Below are 16,746 nucleotides of genomic sequence, written 5' to 3' on the forward strand. Positions count from 1 at the left end.
CATATGAAATGTAAATAAAACATCCAATAAAAAAATTAAAAAAAAAACAAGCAAAAAAAAAAAAGTCACTACTTACGTAAAGGGTTTGTTGTTGCATTTTTCAATGATAAAGCTTTAAAGACATTTTAGATTTCTATTAGCATATGATTTATCTAATAAGGCAACATTGGGAACAAACACACATACACACGCACAAACACATACATGCACACACACATAAAGAATAGGTAGCATCAGGTAAAAAGGGTATTGTCTTCCATTTAAAAACCTTGGTGAGCTAAACCTGTCTTCCCATGATTGGTGGATGCTTATGATGCTCTCTGGAAACTTAATTCTTATCAGAAATAGTCACCATATGTAACCTTGGTCACAGTTTTTATTGAATCTGTCTCTTTTCTTATATAGTAAAATTTGATTGACAGTATCCATAGCTATATCAGAGGATTTGAGAAAAATCAATGGAACTCTTTAAAAACAAATAAAGATAGACTTAAAAAAATTCTGAGAAGGTACCTGAAAAATAACAAGACTAAACAAATGCTAATTCTCACTATTTTTAATAACAAGCTATAAAGACACATCAGTTGAAACAAAAGTAGATTATCTTTTAAATATTTTTATATTTTATTTATGTGTTTGTGTGTGTAGTGTATGCGTGATGTGGTAGTGGTGGTAGTGGTGGTGGTAGTGTGTGTGTGTGTGTGTGTGTGTGTGTGACAGAGGGGGGAAGAGAAAGAGAGAGAGAATAGTATGTTCCTTTGTGTATGTGTGTGTGTCTGCATGCATGCACATTCATCCATGCTTATGTATGCTTACATGTGTTTGTGTGTATGGCACAAGCACCTGAGTGTGGAGGATGTGCACCTCAGCCTGTATATGCCTAGTCTAGAGGAAGACAAAGGGATGATGTTGCTGTCTGCCTTATTCCCTTGAGACAATCTCTCACTTTCACTGGATACTTGCAGTTTCTATTCCCCCCCCCCCCCGAAAGGCCAGTGAGTTTCCCAGATCTCTCTCTGTTCTCATTCATTCACAGACTGTGCTCTTATCTTGTGAACCACCACCCAGGCCTCTAGATTGTAACTGTAAGAGTGAGAGTCAGTAGGGTCATCAAAGAAACTCTGCTAAGGTTCTGATAGTGCTTTAAATTCATTTATAACTCTTTCTCACCCTAAAGGGTCATTGTATTTCAAATATCAAGAAAATAGAAGCTGATCACTTCTGGCTGACATATCTCTTCTTTTATTTCCTGCCTTTCAAATGGAAATTCAATCACAGCACATAATTCTCTGGTCTCGATAGCCTTGAGAAGAACTAAGCATTTGACTACAGATGGCCAATCAAAGATTTTATTACTGAATCTTGATGATGCTTTTTCTATGTGAGTAGGAGAAATTGCTCAGAAGAGTCCCCTTTGAACAGCCTTGTCATCTGTAATCCTCTTGGTCACCTGGAAAAACAGTATTCTCTTTCATAGGTATGGATCTCATGACAGTCTAGCTCTTCTCCCCAAGGGTAAGCAGAACATGCTCGGTGTCATTGCTTGGCCTGGTGCACCCATTTTTCCTGAATCCACCCAACTATATACTATACTCAAATATTTAAACCATATTAGTATAGTGTGTGTGTGTGTGTGTGTATGTGTGTGTGGTGTGTGTGTGTGTGTGTGTATGTGTATATGTATGTGTGTGTGTAAGAATTCACTATGGTGTACATATGGAAATCAGTGGACAAATCTTGAGATTCAATTCCATCTTCCACCATGTGGGTCCTAAGTATTGAATTCAGGATGCCAGGTTTTGCAGTAATCACTTTTACCCACTGAGCATCTCACAGGTTTACACCTAAAAACCTTGTAAAAAAACTCCAGTTTTATAGAGCTATAAAACAAATATATAAATGAATCATTTCCTAATTGAACATTTTAAAATGCATAAGAAAATGTATTTTAATCAATTCAGTAGAACTGGACTGTGCTTAAATATTTTTAGATAAAGAATGATATGTTTGCTGAATACTTGATACTGCAGGCTGAAGATCATCTCAGTGTGTGTCAGTTGATCTGCATTGATTTTGGTTGTGTGTGTCTGTGATATGTGGTGTGCAATTCATCCTTTTCTCTGGTTACTGGAGAAGTTGGGGGCAGGAACCAAACGAAAGCTGGTTCTGAAGGAGAAGTCCTTCTTGTAAGTGCCTGTAAGCCACCGGTGATGGTCCAGCTTCCTAACGATAATGAGGAAATAAAGTTAATTTAAGTAGACTCTGGTTGTGTGTTGAGATGGGGCCTGATGGTGCAGTCCCTGAGTATGTCTGTCTGACACTTCGATGCCTAGGTACTCTGAAAACCTTCAGGCAGTGCTTGTTCTGTCGCTACAGAGGGATGGAGTTAGCTACTTCAGTCATTTGTATATGCAGCTAGAGTAACTGGAGTTTGTCATTGTACTTGTTCCCAGGTCAGTCATATTCAGTAGCATCGGATTATGTTAATGAGCTTCCCAGGACTTTAGACTTGTGTTAATTTTCTTCCCCAGAGGGTGCACCTGCTTGAGAGCAAGGCTCAGGGCTCTTAAAATGAGTCATTCCCCCTATTCTCAGCAGGAAGCATAAGAAATCTATGTTTTTCCTTTTTCTTTTGTATTGACAGAAAACCTGGCCAAGCTGTAGAAATAACATTGACCAAAGCCTGGTGCATACTGAGACTGGGACAGTGGAGGGTAGAGAGCCTGTGTTTCATTGCTGTTCATGGTGAGCTTGTAGCAATCACGGTTAACCCCTCTGGCATCCTCACCAGCTGGAGTCCCTGATCAGATGGAGGCTTCTTAGTATGTCTCCATGCCTCTTATTTGTCTGGCCCTCAGTCCAGTTGTGGGGTCCCAGAGAGCTAGCCTGCCATATTCAGGTCTAAGTTGTGGGCTTTCCAAAGTGTGCCTTTTCAACTTCTGAAAGCAGGATGTGGACTTCAGAGTGATGCACAACAGAAAATGCTGTTACATGTTTATTTTCTAGGCTTTACATCTGTAAAAGACCTAAATATTCATCTGGAGGAGTTTGTATATGTTGTGAAAAGATCAGTGTAGCAATTTAGGAAGATTCCTGAGGGACTCCATTGCTGAGGAGACATTAACAGTGGTCCTCAGAAGGTGCTACCTCAGGAAGTTGGCCCATGTTATGTCTAAGAAAATGTTTTAGAAATTATGAATACAAAGTTGGTAAATGGTTCTGTTATGCCCAAATCGCAGGGACCCCAAAGACTATCATGGAGATAACTCCTATGCAAACACAAAAGAATCTTTATTCCAAGCTTGAAAGCAAGGACTCTCATCATCACTGTCATAACTAGTCAGATGTGAGAGTGTTCAGTCTAGTGGTGCAGAGTATTTATTGTGGTTTCAGCAAGGTTGGGGAAATTCCATACAGGTCAGCAAGTTAATAGTTTAAAAAGTGCATTTCTGGCGTAATCTGCAGAAACTAAACACACGGGACAAGCAGGATGGCTAGGTTATCTATATTCTGCAGAATGTCTTAGGTTATCTATATGTATCTTGACCCTGCTGTTGTAACCAGACTGTCTGTTACTAAGGAGATGTTGCCATAGGATGTTTGCTCATGTGGACTTTGTGCACTCTCAAAAACGGAGTTGGTCTGGCTTCACAGTTCAATGGGGGATAGGCTGCCAAGTTGACAAACTAAGTCAGTGTCTGGAACCCACAGAGGGGAAGCTGAGAACTGCCTTGAACAAATTGAACACTAATCTCCACATATCCTCTGCCATAAATACATGTGTAAGAATACACACACACATGCACAATTAAACACAGTATTTTTGAAAACCATGAATATAATCACTGCTTCCCATGTTACTGAAATCGACCAGTCTCATATTTGAAACTCATCCCTGGCTGTGATTCTTCATGATTTCTTCACTAAACACTCAATGCTAGGGACACAGACATTTAACTTTGAGTCCTGAGGAGTGCCCAGCTGCAGCCTGGAGGCCTCTGTGGGAACCTTTTTTGAGAGACACATAAAAGTCCATGCAGAGGCAAATAAGACGACATTCTATCTAAATCAGAGCTTAAAAGACATAGGGGAAAGGGCTGCTGTGTAGTTCTATTCATTATTCCTCCCATCAGTTTTCTTAAATTCAGCCCATATCCAGGATTATTCAGTGAAGACATTCAGAATTGGGAAAGCGCTGTTGATCGCATCATGATTGCCTTGTTTACAGGGCTAGCTCTTAGGCCACCTACACATGAAATAAATGAGATAGCAGCCTTTTCTCATGTTGCTTCCCTGCTGCCTAATCTGTATCAAAGCAGTCTACACAGATCAGCTCCTCCCTATCTTAACTCAACATGAGGCTTCCAAAATTGAGCCATAAATCATTTTGAAAAAGGAATCCAAAAGAGAAATGATTTTTATGTGGGAAGCAGAGTTCTAATTGAATTTTCGAAGAATCTCATTGAGAAGTTGGAGAGTGGTAATATGCACGGGAAACAGTGAGCAGCAGACACAAAGTCATACTCAAGCAAACTTAAGAAGAGCCGATGAAAGAAATATATTTTGGTGTCTAACGGGAGAAAGGTGTGTAAGTAACATAACCTTAAATGTGATCTAGAAACTCTTTGTGTACCTTTGTGTATTTCCCTTCTGATTTAACTGCTAAACTATGTTGTGGGTAAGTTAGTTTCTTGAAAATTCAGGATAAATCAATACAGGACTACCAAGGGAGACATCTGTGAACTATTATACTTCTTTCATGTAAAATGCTCGTTTTAAAATATATTTAGAGAGGAGGTGTGTGTGTGTGTGTGGAGGGGGGTGTTTGTGTGTCTTAGGGTTTCCATTGCTGTGAAGAGATACCATGACCAAGGCAACTCTTATAAAGGACAGCATTTAACTGGGACTGGCTTACAGGTTCAGTCCATTATCATCAAGGCAGAAGCATGGCAGCATCTAGGCAGGCATGGTGCTGGAAGAGTTGAGAGTTCCACACCAGTGTGTGTATAAGATAAAGAACAGTTTTCTGTAGTCAGTTCTCTCATTTTACAGTGTGAGACCCAAGGCTTGAACTCATTTCTTTAAGCTTGATAGTAAGTATTTTTAACTGCTGACTCATCTCACTGGCCCTAATGTGATGTTTTTAATCAATTAAATTCAATAACAAGGGAGACACTGAGGATGATAAATTTATAAACATTGGTAAAAGAAAGAGTTGTGGTCAAAATAGTATTTATAGTTGGCTCAATCAAGCAAAAGTTTTATATATGTATGTATATGTATGTATATATATATGATCTCTGGTTATGAGTATGAATTTTGCTGGTGAGTTTGAATATGATTCTAAAAGAAAGAATGCTGATTAATTTCATCAGGAGAAATGAGAGAGCTATACAGTGAAATGTAATTTTTAAAGGGACAAAGAAATTAAACCCATATGTTTCCTGAGTGAGCAAGCAGAGTGACACCAAAGCAAAAAAACTAGGTGTGTGTGTGGAGACACCTGTGGCAAATTGCTCACTTAATTGGTCTCTACATTAGACACAACACATAGCCTAGCAAATCACATTCTTTACCTTCCAGAAAGTGTCTGACTGCAAATTGCATAACAAAACCACCTTAGGGCTCTGCTCGAATCCCCTCATCTTTCTAAGACTAGCAACAAGCTTACTTGACTTCTAACTGCCGGAAACCATATTACTCTGCCTGCAGTCTTTCCTTCTAATGAGCAGACTTCAAGAGACCTGAGCACAGGGCCATCTGTGCTCAGGAATCAGGGCCCCTCTAGTGCTTGACTGATAAAGGGAATTGAAGAAACAATATCCTACCCTTCTTGTTCATTGGGTAGGTTGCTTGGGAGCATGACCTTCACACTAACTTGAAGGAGTTCCCTATGCAAAGCAAAGCTTCACTGAGCCCCAGAGGTAGCTGTCTAGGTAATGTGCCTTTCTGTCCTCATCTCTTAACAAGGAAATATTTTTTTTTTAATTTTTAAAGTTAACAATTTGCAAAAGAAGTGTGTGTTAAGGTGTAACTCTACAGAGGCTGCGCTAACCTGAAAAGTCAGCAAGTTAGTCAGTTTGTAGAATATAACTTAAAATATATATATATATATATATATATATATATATACACACACACACACACACACACACACACACATACACATACACATACACATACATATATATATATATATACACACATACACATACACATACACATACACATACACATACACATACACATACACATACACATATACATACATATACATATATATATATATATATATGCACCTGTCCATTCCGGTCTGTGGGGGCATACTCACATTTGTGTAGGTGCATGTGTGTATGTGTATGTGTGTGTGTGTATGTGTGTGTGTGTATGTGTGTGTGTGTGTGTGTGTGTAGATTAGAGGACAATTTTCAGTGTCATCCCTTAGGTGCTATGTACCTTTCTCTTGTTTTTGAAATGGCCTGCTATTAACTCAATGATGAACCCAGCAAGTCCCAGAGATCCACCTAAAGTAGTGCTAGGGTTAAAATGGTATTACTGTTATTTGTTTGTTTTGAGATAGGTCTCCCAGGTCTAACTGGCTTGGATCTCATTATTTAGATCAGGCTGGCCTTGAACACCCAGAGATCCTTTGCAAGTAAGTGCTTGGACTAAAGGTATCCTCCAACACACTGACTGTTCATTGGGTTTATGACCCAGTGTTTGACAGGGTGGTCCAGAGACAGACTGGATCTCACTATATGGTTCAGGCAGGCTTTGAACTTGTGATAGTCTTCCTCCTCTGTCTCTCAAGTGCTAGGATTAGAGATGTGTGCTGCCATATTCAATATGCAAAGTAATTTATATGAGAATTGCATCCTCCTGCTTATTGGCCACTCTCTCTATACAAGCAGTTTGGCAATGGATAACTCAGAAACTACTGCCTTGGCAAAACAAAGAGAGGATTTTGAGTGGTGGGTATAAGGACGTAAGACTGCCAGTGGTGTGGCCACTGTACCAAGTGAGCAATTCCCTTGACAGGCTGTAAACCACCCAGGAAGGAAATTAAAATCTACTGGTTCTAGGGAGGGATCCAGAACAAAGTAAAAACAAAACAAACAAACAAACAACAAAAAAAAAAGACACACACAATGGGAACCCAGGGCACATAGCTGCATCACATTAAGAAATACATCACGTGACACTGTATCTTACTAACACAGATATAAACAGGAGCCCATTTTCTACAGATTTGCCTTACTGTTAGAGTCCAAGGTGCCAGTGGGATGTCTGCAGTGCAGTGGCATTTCTGCTCAGTTAGAGAAGGACACAACTGAATGCCTAATCTGCATGAAGATTCTGAATGGGAGCTAGGCCAGCACAGTCTCAATTGTCTGACAGCTCCTAGCTCTGTGTGTCTTGTTTGACAGGATGTAACTGTAAAGCCTCTCCTATGTTTCTCTGTATCTCATCTTCCTTCTCTATCTTTCCTAGATTCAAGAACCTGAGTTGGTTGTTATCATGAGTGTAGGCTATGGTAAGGATTAGAAATATGGAAACAGGCATTGAGTCCATAGTGATTATTCTTTTAAATTTATAGACAGTCAACATAAAATGATGAAAGTAATTTTACTTTCTGAAACTCAAAAAGAAATTAAACCTGAAATTTTATGTGTGATTTAAAATTTTGATGCAGCCAGATCTGAACTGGGCAGACGTTAATGGTTACTTAACCCCATATATCTAATAAGTATCATGGTGCTTGACTGAACCGTACTTAGATTCAAATTTAAAGAACAAAATTGCTTCTGAAGAGCACTCAAGGCTTATGAGACATTTCAAAAGAGGAGATTTCTATACTACAGTGAACGACATCACAATGGGTCATTCATTTCTTTTTTGAAAATAAATTGTTATCATTTCAGAATCTGGTTGGCTTAGCTAGGTATAATGGCATACTCCTATAATCACAACATTTGGGAGGCAAGGGCAGGGTGAGAGTGAGCTCCAGGCAGCCTGAGCTATGCAGCCGGGACCTGTTTTTATACTTTCTCCTCTTCTCTTTAATTAAGTCTTCCTCTCAGCACCAACTTTCTTAGATTTGTCTCGATTTACTCATTGACATCTTTAAAAAGTATCTAATGAATTTTATTGGTTCTAGGGCACTATTTGACATTGTATAGATGTACAGTGTCAAATAAAGAAGGACTGTTTAGTAATAGTTGGCTCTACTGCATTGTGCTCTCAGTGGGATGCACTTTTCCAGCCATCTGCCCAGGAACTCTTTGGATTTGCAAATGAAAGACACATACATTAGCTTATTTTTGAAATGCCTTAGCTACCTCAAAGACTGAGCAGTTTTAATCCTCTGCCCAAGTATCATAGGTTTCCCTCCAGTACTCCAGACTCAACACCCTCTGAATCTATGATGTGTCTCTGCTGCCCTGTTCCTTCTGGTCGGCCCCATAGTCTTTGCTGTCCAAGATGTTTCTGGGTAACACTTTTGGGGACCACATTCCTTCTCACCTACATTTCTGATGATTTTCCTTCTGCAGCTCTAAATCTGATCCTTTTCCCTCTGAAACATAGTGATTCTTCTCCCTCTTCCTTTCTCCCTTGTCCTAGCCCTCAAATATAAGGGTCCCATGCTGTCTCCTTTGGCCCCTGGCATCTTTATTGATCAATCAAAAATCATTGGGGACAAGGACACGCAGAATCTCAATTAAATCAAAACATTAGAACCAATCCCCAACAGGGGTGTTGATTGTTTCCCTGAGACCTTGTAGAGTAAACCCATTTCCTCAAAACATCTAGCAAAGAATCCTTTCATCATGTTAGTAATCAATAGGGAAAAGAGGAACATTAATTTTGTTTATTTAATTTATGTGAGTCGTGGTCTTTTCACATAGGCTTGAGTGCCCTTGAACTCACAGTTCTCCTGCTTCTGCATGTGTCTTGTGATGATTGGCCTGTGTTTCCACATAGAGCTAGGAAGCCTTGTTTCATTGCGTTTGTTGTGATTTTCCTACTCAGAGTCTACTTCAAAGTATAGTGAAGGACCATGACTACCATATGGCTGGGTAGGTATGGAAATGGTTTCTCTATGTCACAAAGATCACTGTGGGTTAATATTGGGTAACTCTGAATCTTGCAATACTTTAAAACATTTGCAATTAGGAAGCTAGTCACAACAAAATGTTATAAAATGGGTGCCAGTTTTTACAGCTTTCTCTGGGTGCTTAACTGCAAAGAAAATGGCCTGTGAGGACACTCTCTCTCTCTCTCTCTCTCTCTCTCTCTCTCTCTCTCTCTCTGTCTCCCTCTGTGTGTGTGTGTGTATGTATGTATGTGTGTGTGTGTCTTAGATGAATATATAAACACATACATATATACAATGTATACAACATGTATTCATATATATATATAGGTATACACATACACACAGATAGATAGATATAGATATAGATATAGATATAGATATAGATATAGATATAGATATAGATATAGATATAGATGATATAGATATAGATATAGATATATGTTAATTAGTAAAATTACATAGCATGTCAAATAGGTTGGCAGTTTCTTGCATCCAGGAGCTTAAAGTTCTTTTCTCTTTTAGAAGAATGAATCTATGTTTTTTTACTCTGAATCAGTTCAGTCTGACAGCTCCTTTCAAGTGGTTCTCTGCTCTTTCTCACAGCCAGGCAGATGCACAGGTGACTAATCTCCCATTTGCTTTCTCCTTGCTTATTTCTCGGCTGCTCTAATTTCCAGAGCTCCACAGTTAGAACCTAAGAGTAGAGAAGGCATGAAAGATGTTTTCCTTTCTCCCTAGAATAGGCAGGATATGTTGTCATTCTCAGCAGATTTTCTTCTCCCTTCCTGTTGGGACAGTGTTTGTTTGTCTCTTACCTTTTACACTGCTTCTCCAGATCCCTAAGGGTTTTATGGAACAAAACAAACTATAACATCCTGCCTAAAACATTCTCTCTACTTTACTTTCAATAGAGGATATAATTGGGGTCTTCTGTTTGTCAATATTTCTTTAGCTCTACGGGGCTTGTGAGAATCAATCGATAAAAACACAACAGCAGAAAAGCATTTTATGATGACAAATACTCTGTATTAAGGTATCTCCATTTTTTACAAGTTGCGTACAGTAACTCATGCTAAGCCTTAAGTCAAATACCTGGGAAGGTTATAACTCAAGAACGTAAAATGACAATAGCAACAACAACAAACAACAACCACAACAAAACACTACTGCATAAAAAAATATAGTATTATAGTGGGTTTCATTTGTAATTGAATGTGTGGGTGCATGTTTGTATACACATGAGCAGGCCAGAGGTCAATATCAGGTATCTTTTAAAATTGGTCTTCTAGGCTTTGAGACAGGGTCTATCCTTGAGACCAGAGATCATTGATTTAGACTGGCTGGGTAGAGATTTCCATGAATGTGTCTGTCTCCACTTTCCTAATGCTGAGATTTCTGTTGCATGCTGCTTGGCCAGCATTATATACTGAGCCATCTTTTCAACCGACTCATGTTCTAAATACACCACTGTCCACTGTGGAGTTTTGTGTAATTTTACCAAGAGACATTGGCTTTTCAGGGACATGTTGAAGTGGTCTTTGAGATCCTTCACCAACCAGATAATCTCCCTGCACAAAGCTTTGGGGCGGTATAACTTTCAAGGAAGATTTTCAAACTTGAAGTCGTTGACACACCATCTCTTGGGATTGTTAGAAACTAGGAAATATTATATATAAAGAATGAAAGTGTAGAGGAATGGTTATGACACAGAGAGGGCACATTGAAAATGTTTCAGCCTAAGCCAATACATAGCTTTAATTTTTAGTTGTGTATTCTTCCATGCTCCTTACCTGGAATAATATATATGAGTGTGTTAGGATGATTTGCTGAAAGCAGCCAAGAGAAAGAAAGCAAGTCAGGTTGGGACCATTGAAAATGTTTTAGATCATTTTGTAGAATATTTTATGTGTCTGTGTTTCATTAAAAATAAAAAAGAGAGTTAATGGGGAAGACTTTGACAAGGAGCTAGCACAAATTAGAAGTTCTTTCTGTCACTCTGTCTTTTGCCTCTTGTGTGTGGTCTGCTTTTGGTATCTGTCTGTTGCATACATCAAGCCTGTTTGTTGAGCCTGTGTACTGTGCCTGCCTCTTTTGCCTATTCCTAACAACTACAAAATGCAGGCTTTGCTCTGCATTTATTAAATAGCACTGAAAACATTGCATGGGAAATTCTTCACAGTGATCTTTGGCAGACTTTTACAAGAGATGATGTTAATTTATTGACCCCACATGGGCCACCATATCATTCAAAACCTCACATGGTTGGTACCAACTTATATCCACATGCTACTTCCAACATATATGAGATATTTGTTTTTTTAAGGTTGCTTTCATTTGATATTTAAGCTGGCTTTTAATAAGTCATCATAACACACTCATATGTATTATTCCAGGTATGGGGCATGGAATAATACACAACTAATAATTAAGGCTATGCATTATCTTAAGCTGTAAAAGTTGATTCCATTGAAATACAAGACAAGTCAGGTTGGTTACATTGTTGCTTTAAATACAGGTTAAACTTAAACAGGTGGAATACACAGTAGGGCAGCAAGTTAAGCACATGTTCTCAAATGCTCTCAGGATATGCTGTTAACTTGGCTGAAAGGTCTGAGAAAAGTTCAGGGTCTTCCAAGGTGAAAGGTATTTTTAGAGAAAGATAACACCACTATCTTAGTGTGTGCGTATTGTGGCAAATATTTAAAAAAAGGGGGGGTGCCATCCCACTCTAACTCTGGCTACTCTCTGGCCATGGTGGTCTTGCTGCTTCCATGGCTAGCCCCATGCAGTGACAGCCATCTCCTGGTTTTCTTGCTGCAGATTCTGTTCACATTCCCACGCATTCACCCTCTGTGGCTAGCCATCACTATTACCTTTAATCAGGTAAAATCAAAACCCTAGAGGCTTGTAATTTATCAGTCATATTTATATTAGTAAACTTTCAACCCCAAAAAATGCCTGCACAATGAACTCAAAACTCAATTGATATGAACACAAGATACATACCTAGATGGGGCAAATGCACCCTACTTATTATTTAATCATCTATCTAAGAAATCCCCAATAATTACAGCTCCCAAGACTGTGTGGTTCTGGCTCCTCTTCCTCTTCTATAGGTTTCAGCTTGTCTCTTCCTCCCTGTCTCTTCTCTCTTTCTATACTCTCTGTACTCCTCTTTAACATGCTCAGAAAGCAGAAGGCAGATTGCCTTCCTTTTTCACTGTCCAATCACACTTTCTCATCTTATCTTGTACCTGCCCTCACCTGCATATAGACATCAATGTGTGTGTGTGTGTGTGTGTGTGTGTGTGTGTGTGTGTATGAGAGGGGGGGATTGAGACATTGTGTACATGTCATGATGTGACTGCAAAAATTAGAGGATAAGTTTGGGGTTTGGTTCCCCCTTTCAACCCACTAGGTTCTGGGGATGAAACTCAGATTGTGGGGTTCTGTGACAAGTGACTTTGTTCTCTGCCATCTCTATGGACTTTAAAATACTGTCTTATAAAGTGAGGAACAGTATAGATCAATATTCTATTAAATTCCTGTTATGACGAGAAAGGAGGCATGTTGACGGTGCTATGGGGAAAAGACTTGAAGCCAGAAGGTACCAAGGAGAAGACTTCCAATGACAAAGAAAGAAATTTAAAGAGTCAGCCCCAGCAAAACAGCTACTAAACATGCACCCTAAGTAAAGACAAAGCAAGATTGTTTAATTGATGCTAACAGTAATGAAATACAAGATAAAATCATGGGGTCTTGGCTTGAAATTCAGTACATCTCACATTCTTATGTTATTTATAATTCTTCATCTGTTTTGAGAGTGTGTATGTGTGTATTGTGTGTGTGAGTGTGTGTGTGTGTGTGTGTGTGTGTGTGTGTATTGTATTGTATGTGTATGCTTATGTCCTGGGTGTCTTTCTTAATCACTTCACTGTCCTAAATTTAGAGACTGGGTCTTACACTGAACCCAGAGCTCAGTGTAATGTATTGTATAGACTGGAGGGCCACCAAGACCCAGCTTTTTTCTGCCCCTCTTTTCACTGGGGTTACACTGGGGTTGCTGCCACACTCTGCTACAAGGGCGCTGGGGTTGACCTCAGTCATACTCACACAGTAACCACTGCCCCCTGGGTCATCTCTCCGGCTCTGCTCCATCACCTTTACAGGCATATCTTATACACAGCTGTATTGACATGCTCCTCACATCTATTTTCTCTTGGGCATAAGTTGTTTGACTCCGTAGGACATGGATGTTTAAATAGCTGTCCGTTATGTCATTGTTTCCCAGTGACTTCCTCTCAGGGGGACAGCCATGGATTTGGTATTCAGCTGTCTTTTTGAAGCAAGAGAAAGGCAGATGAAAATACCTAAAGCATAGAAGTGCTATTTTTTTAAAAAAAAAAAATACAAAATGAAACGGCTCCAATGATATAATTTTAAAAATTCATTAGTCAGTTATTGAGCATAACTCAATAATTAATTACCCAGAGCCAACTGTGGACAAGGCCAGTGAGCCAGTGATTATGAGGAGGGCGGGGGAGGCATAAAAATGACTAAGATTCCTAATATCAACGAAAGGTTAAGCTATTAATGAAGACAAGCTGTACATAATTACAGTGCAAAGGAGAAAATAACAAGTGCTGCAAGAACTGAAGGGAGTGTTTTATATTCAGAGAAGACAGAACAGAGGTGAGCCTGGTGACTGGAGCGGGCTCCAGGCAGAATGTGATTATTCATCAAGAACACAAGGAATGAGAATCACGTGATGGGCACTGAGCCAGTGAGCATAGCTTAGACTTCAAAAAAGCCTGTTGGCCTATAGTTTATTTTCTTTCCTCTCACTTTAATAATACACTCTGACCAAAATCAACTTGGGGAGGAAAGGGTTTAGTTGGCCTACATTTTTCAGATGACAGTCTATCATTGAGACAAGTCAGGATAAGAAATCAAACAGGAACTTAAAGCAGGAACCAGGAGGAAGGCTGTTTCCTGGCTTGTTCAGGATCAGCCTTAGCTAGCTTCCTTATACATGACAGGGCCACCTGACTACGGGATGATGCCATCCACAGAGAGTGGGCTCTACTATCAAGACAGATCTCCTACAGACATGACCACAGGCCATCCTGTTAAAAATTATTATTCAATTGAAAGTTTTTCTTAAGAGGTTCTCGGCTGTGTCATGTAACCAGTTAACACATAGGCAATATATAGTATGAAGCTCACAGAGAGTAGAGGTTTCTGTGCTAACACTAAAACACAACTCTCACCTTACAGGGAATAAGAGGTAGTTTATTCACTACATCAAATGTTACATTCCAATGAGGTAATAATTTCATTATAAGCAACAGAATAGCAGAAGACATAAATCAAGGGAATTTTCAAATACATAAATAGAAGCAGCCAGTAGCAGAACCCCAAAAAAGTTGGAAAATACCTGCTATGAGTCTCAGACTATCTGATGACATTTTTACATTTTGTGTTGATGGAAGCTAAGGTATATATCCCTTAGAGTATTCCAGAAAAGATTGATCATATAGTCATGTGCATGTGAGGTCATATCAGGGTAGAAAATGGATAGTTTTTAATTGGCTAATGATAGTTTAAGGTAAACTGTAATTAGACTCTGGAGTTGCAATTTGAGGTTACTGAAGGTCTAATCAGTCAGTTTGGATTGCTAGAATATTCAGTACAGTGTGTTCTCTTTCTGTTTGTATTAGAACATAAGTACCCATATGGAACAAAAAGGAATTTTATATGTGCAGACCGCATGTGGCTACTTTCCCTGATATTCTACCCTAAAGTATAACAACTATGTAACATTAACAGTCTTTAATGTGTTATAAATATTCTGGATATGGTTTTATTTAATTTTTGTTTAATCTCTTTCTGTGTATATATTTGTGTGTGTGTGTGTGTATGCACACACGCATATGTGCATAGTACTTTATATACATATGTACATATGGAGGTTAAAGAACAACTTGTAAGGGTCATGTTTCTCCTACTACTATATGGATTCCTGGGACTGAATTCAGTTTGTCAGACTTGACAGCAAATCAGCAAATACCTTTATTTTCTGAGATGTCTTTTAAGTTCTGAGATAAAGTTTTATATATATTTAGTTTATAGGACATTATTATGCCATTTAATATGAGACATTTGAACTAAAACTTGGATTTTGGTCTTCATAGCAGCTTATTGAACTAATCTTTCATAGATACCAGAGGTAGATTGCCAGAACATGACTGTCCTTTGTGTCTATAGAGAGAAAACTGTCAGAATCTTGAGGAGCAGAGGGATCCTGGGAATTTGATCCTCAGAATACTGTCTGCCACTAAGGGGTCAGGACACTTCAATTGTCCATTCTGATAGACAGCAAAAAACATTGAAAGGAGAAAGGCAGGCTGAGGGACAAGTTCCTTTGTATGATAGTAAACAGTCTAGGATAAAAAAGACACTGACCTGTGAATGGGCAGATGTCTAATGGCCTAGAATGAACAAAGGAATAAAAGTAAAACCATGGTCTGGGAGTTGACTGAGTGATAGGATTTTATGTCTTTATTTAAGCAATGAATTTTGTTGCTAAGTGTTCAGTGAATTGAAGTTTGCTTGAGGGCTGAAAGACCAGATTTCAGATAACACAAGAACAATATGAGACTTCTAGAGACACGAGTCCCTGCAGTGCTCTGGAGGGCTGGCTGTATTTGTGAAAGCAAACAGGATGGGAAGACACTCAGATTCGGTGTCTCTAAAATTAAAACTAATAGCTATGGATATTTCACTGTAGTACAATCTTCACAATTTCATACTAAGAGCTAAACTGGAGAAAGGTACAATAGCAGGGGTCAAACTGAGAACCAGAAAGAAGTCATAGACAGAATACAACAGCTTATACTTTTTATAGAAATGACAGGTACCTGGAAGAAACGTTACAAAAAATGTATTACACTTAATTAGTTATTGTGTGATGTTGGATGACAATTCAGACTCCTTTCTCTCTTTTCACCAGGTGGGGCCCAAGGATGGAACTCAGGAAGTCAGGTTTGTAAGCAAGCACCTTTACTCACTGAGCCATTTAAAAGGAGTTTGGTTTTGAACTAGGACAAGGGATTGAAGTGCACATTTTACGTATCAAAATAGACTTGGCCTGCAGGTTCTCCCAGCATCCCTCAGTCCCTACCTGGCATACCCTGGCCCCTACCTGGAACTTTCTAGGCTATGAGGTGGGCTGCCCTCCCCCTGCCCCAGATGCTTTTCCCTATATAATTCAGATATTCTCTCTCTCTCTCTCTCTCTCTCTCTCTCTCTCTCTCTCTCTCTCTTTCTCCCTTTCTGTTTCCCTGTCTACCTGTCTACCTGCCTGCCTGTCTGCCTCTATCTCACCCTTATGACACCACTGCAAGTGGGCTTTTCTCTCTTCCCTCCTCCCCATAATAAACCTCTTACACTAGCTCTGTTGTGTGGTATAATTTCTCAGGGGAACACACTGGTACAGACTGAATCAGGTACCCCATCTTTCACTTGCATTCTATCTTATCAATAGTCATTTGATACCCTTATGTTGATGTAGGAATGATGATGGTCTTCCTCCCTTCCTTTCTTCCTTCCTTCCTTCCTTCCTTCCTTCCTTCCTTCCTTCCTTCCTT

Source organism: Grammomys surdaster, unplaced genomic scaffold (assembly GCF_004785775.1).
Source record: "Grammomys surdaster isolate TR1022 unplaced genomic scaffold, NIH_TR_1.0 208, whole genome shotgun sequence".
NCBI classification, from domain to species: domain Eukaryota; kingdom Metazoa; phylum Chordata; class Mammalia; order Rodentia; family Muridae; genus Grammomys; species Grammomys surdaster.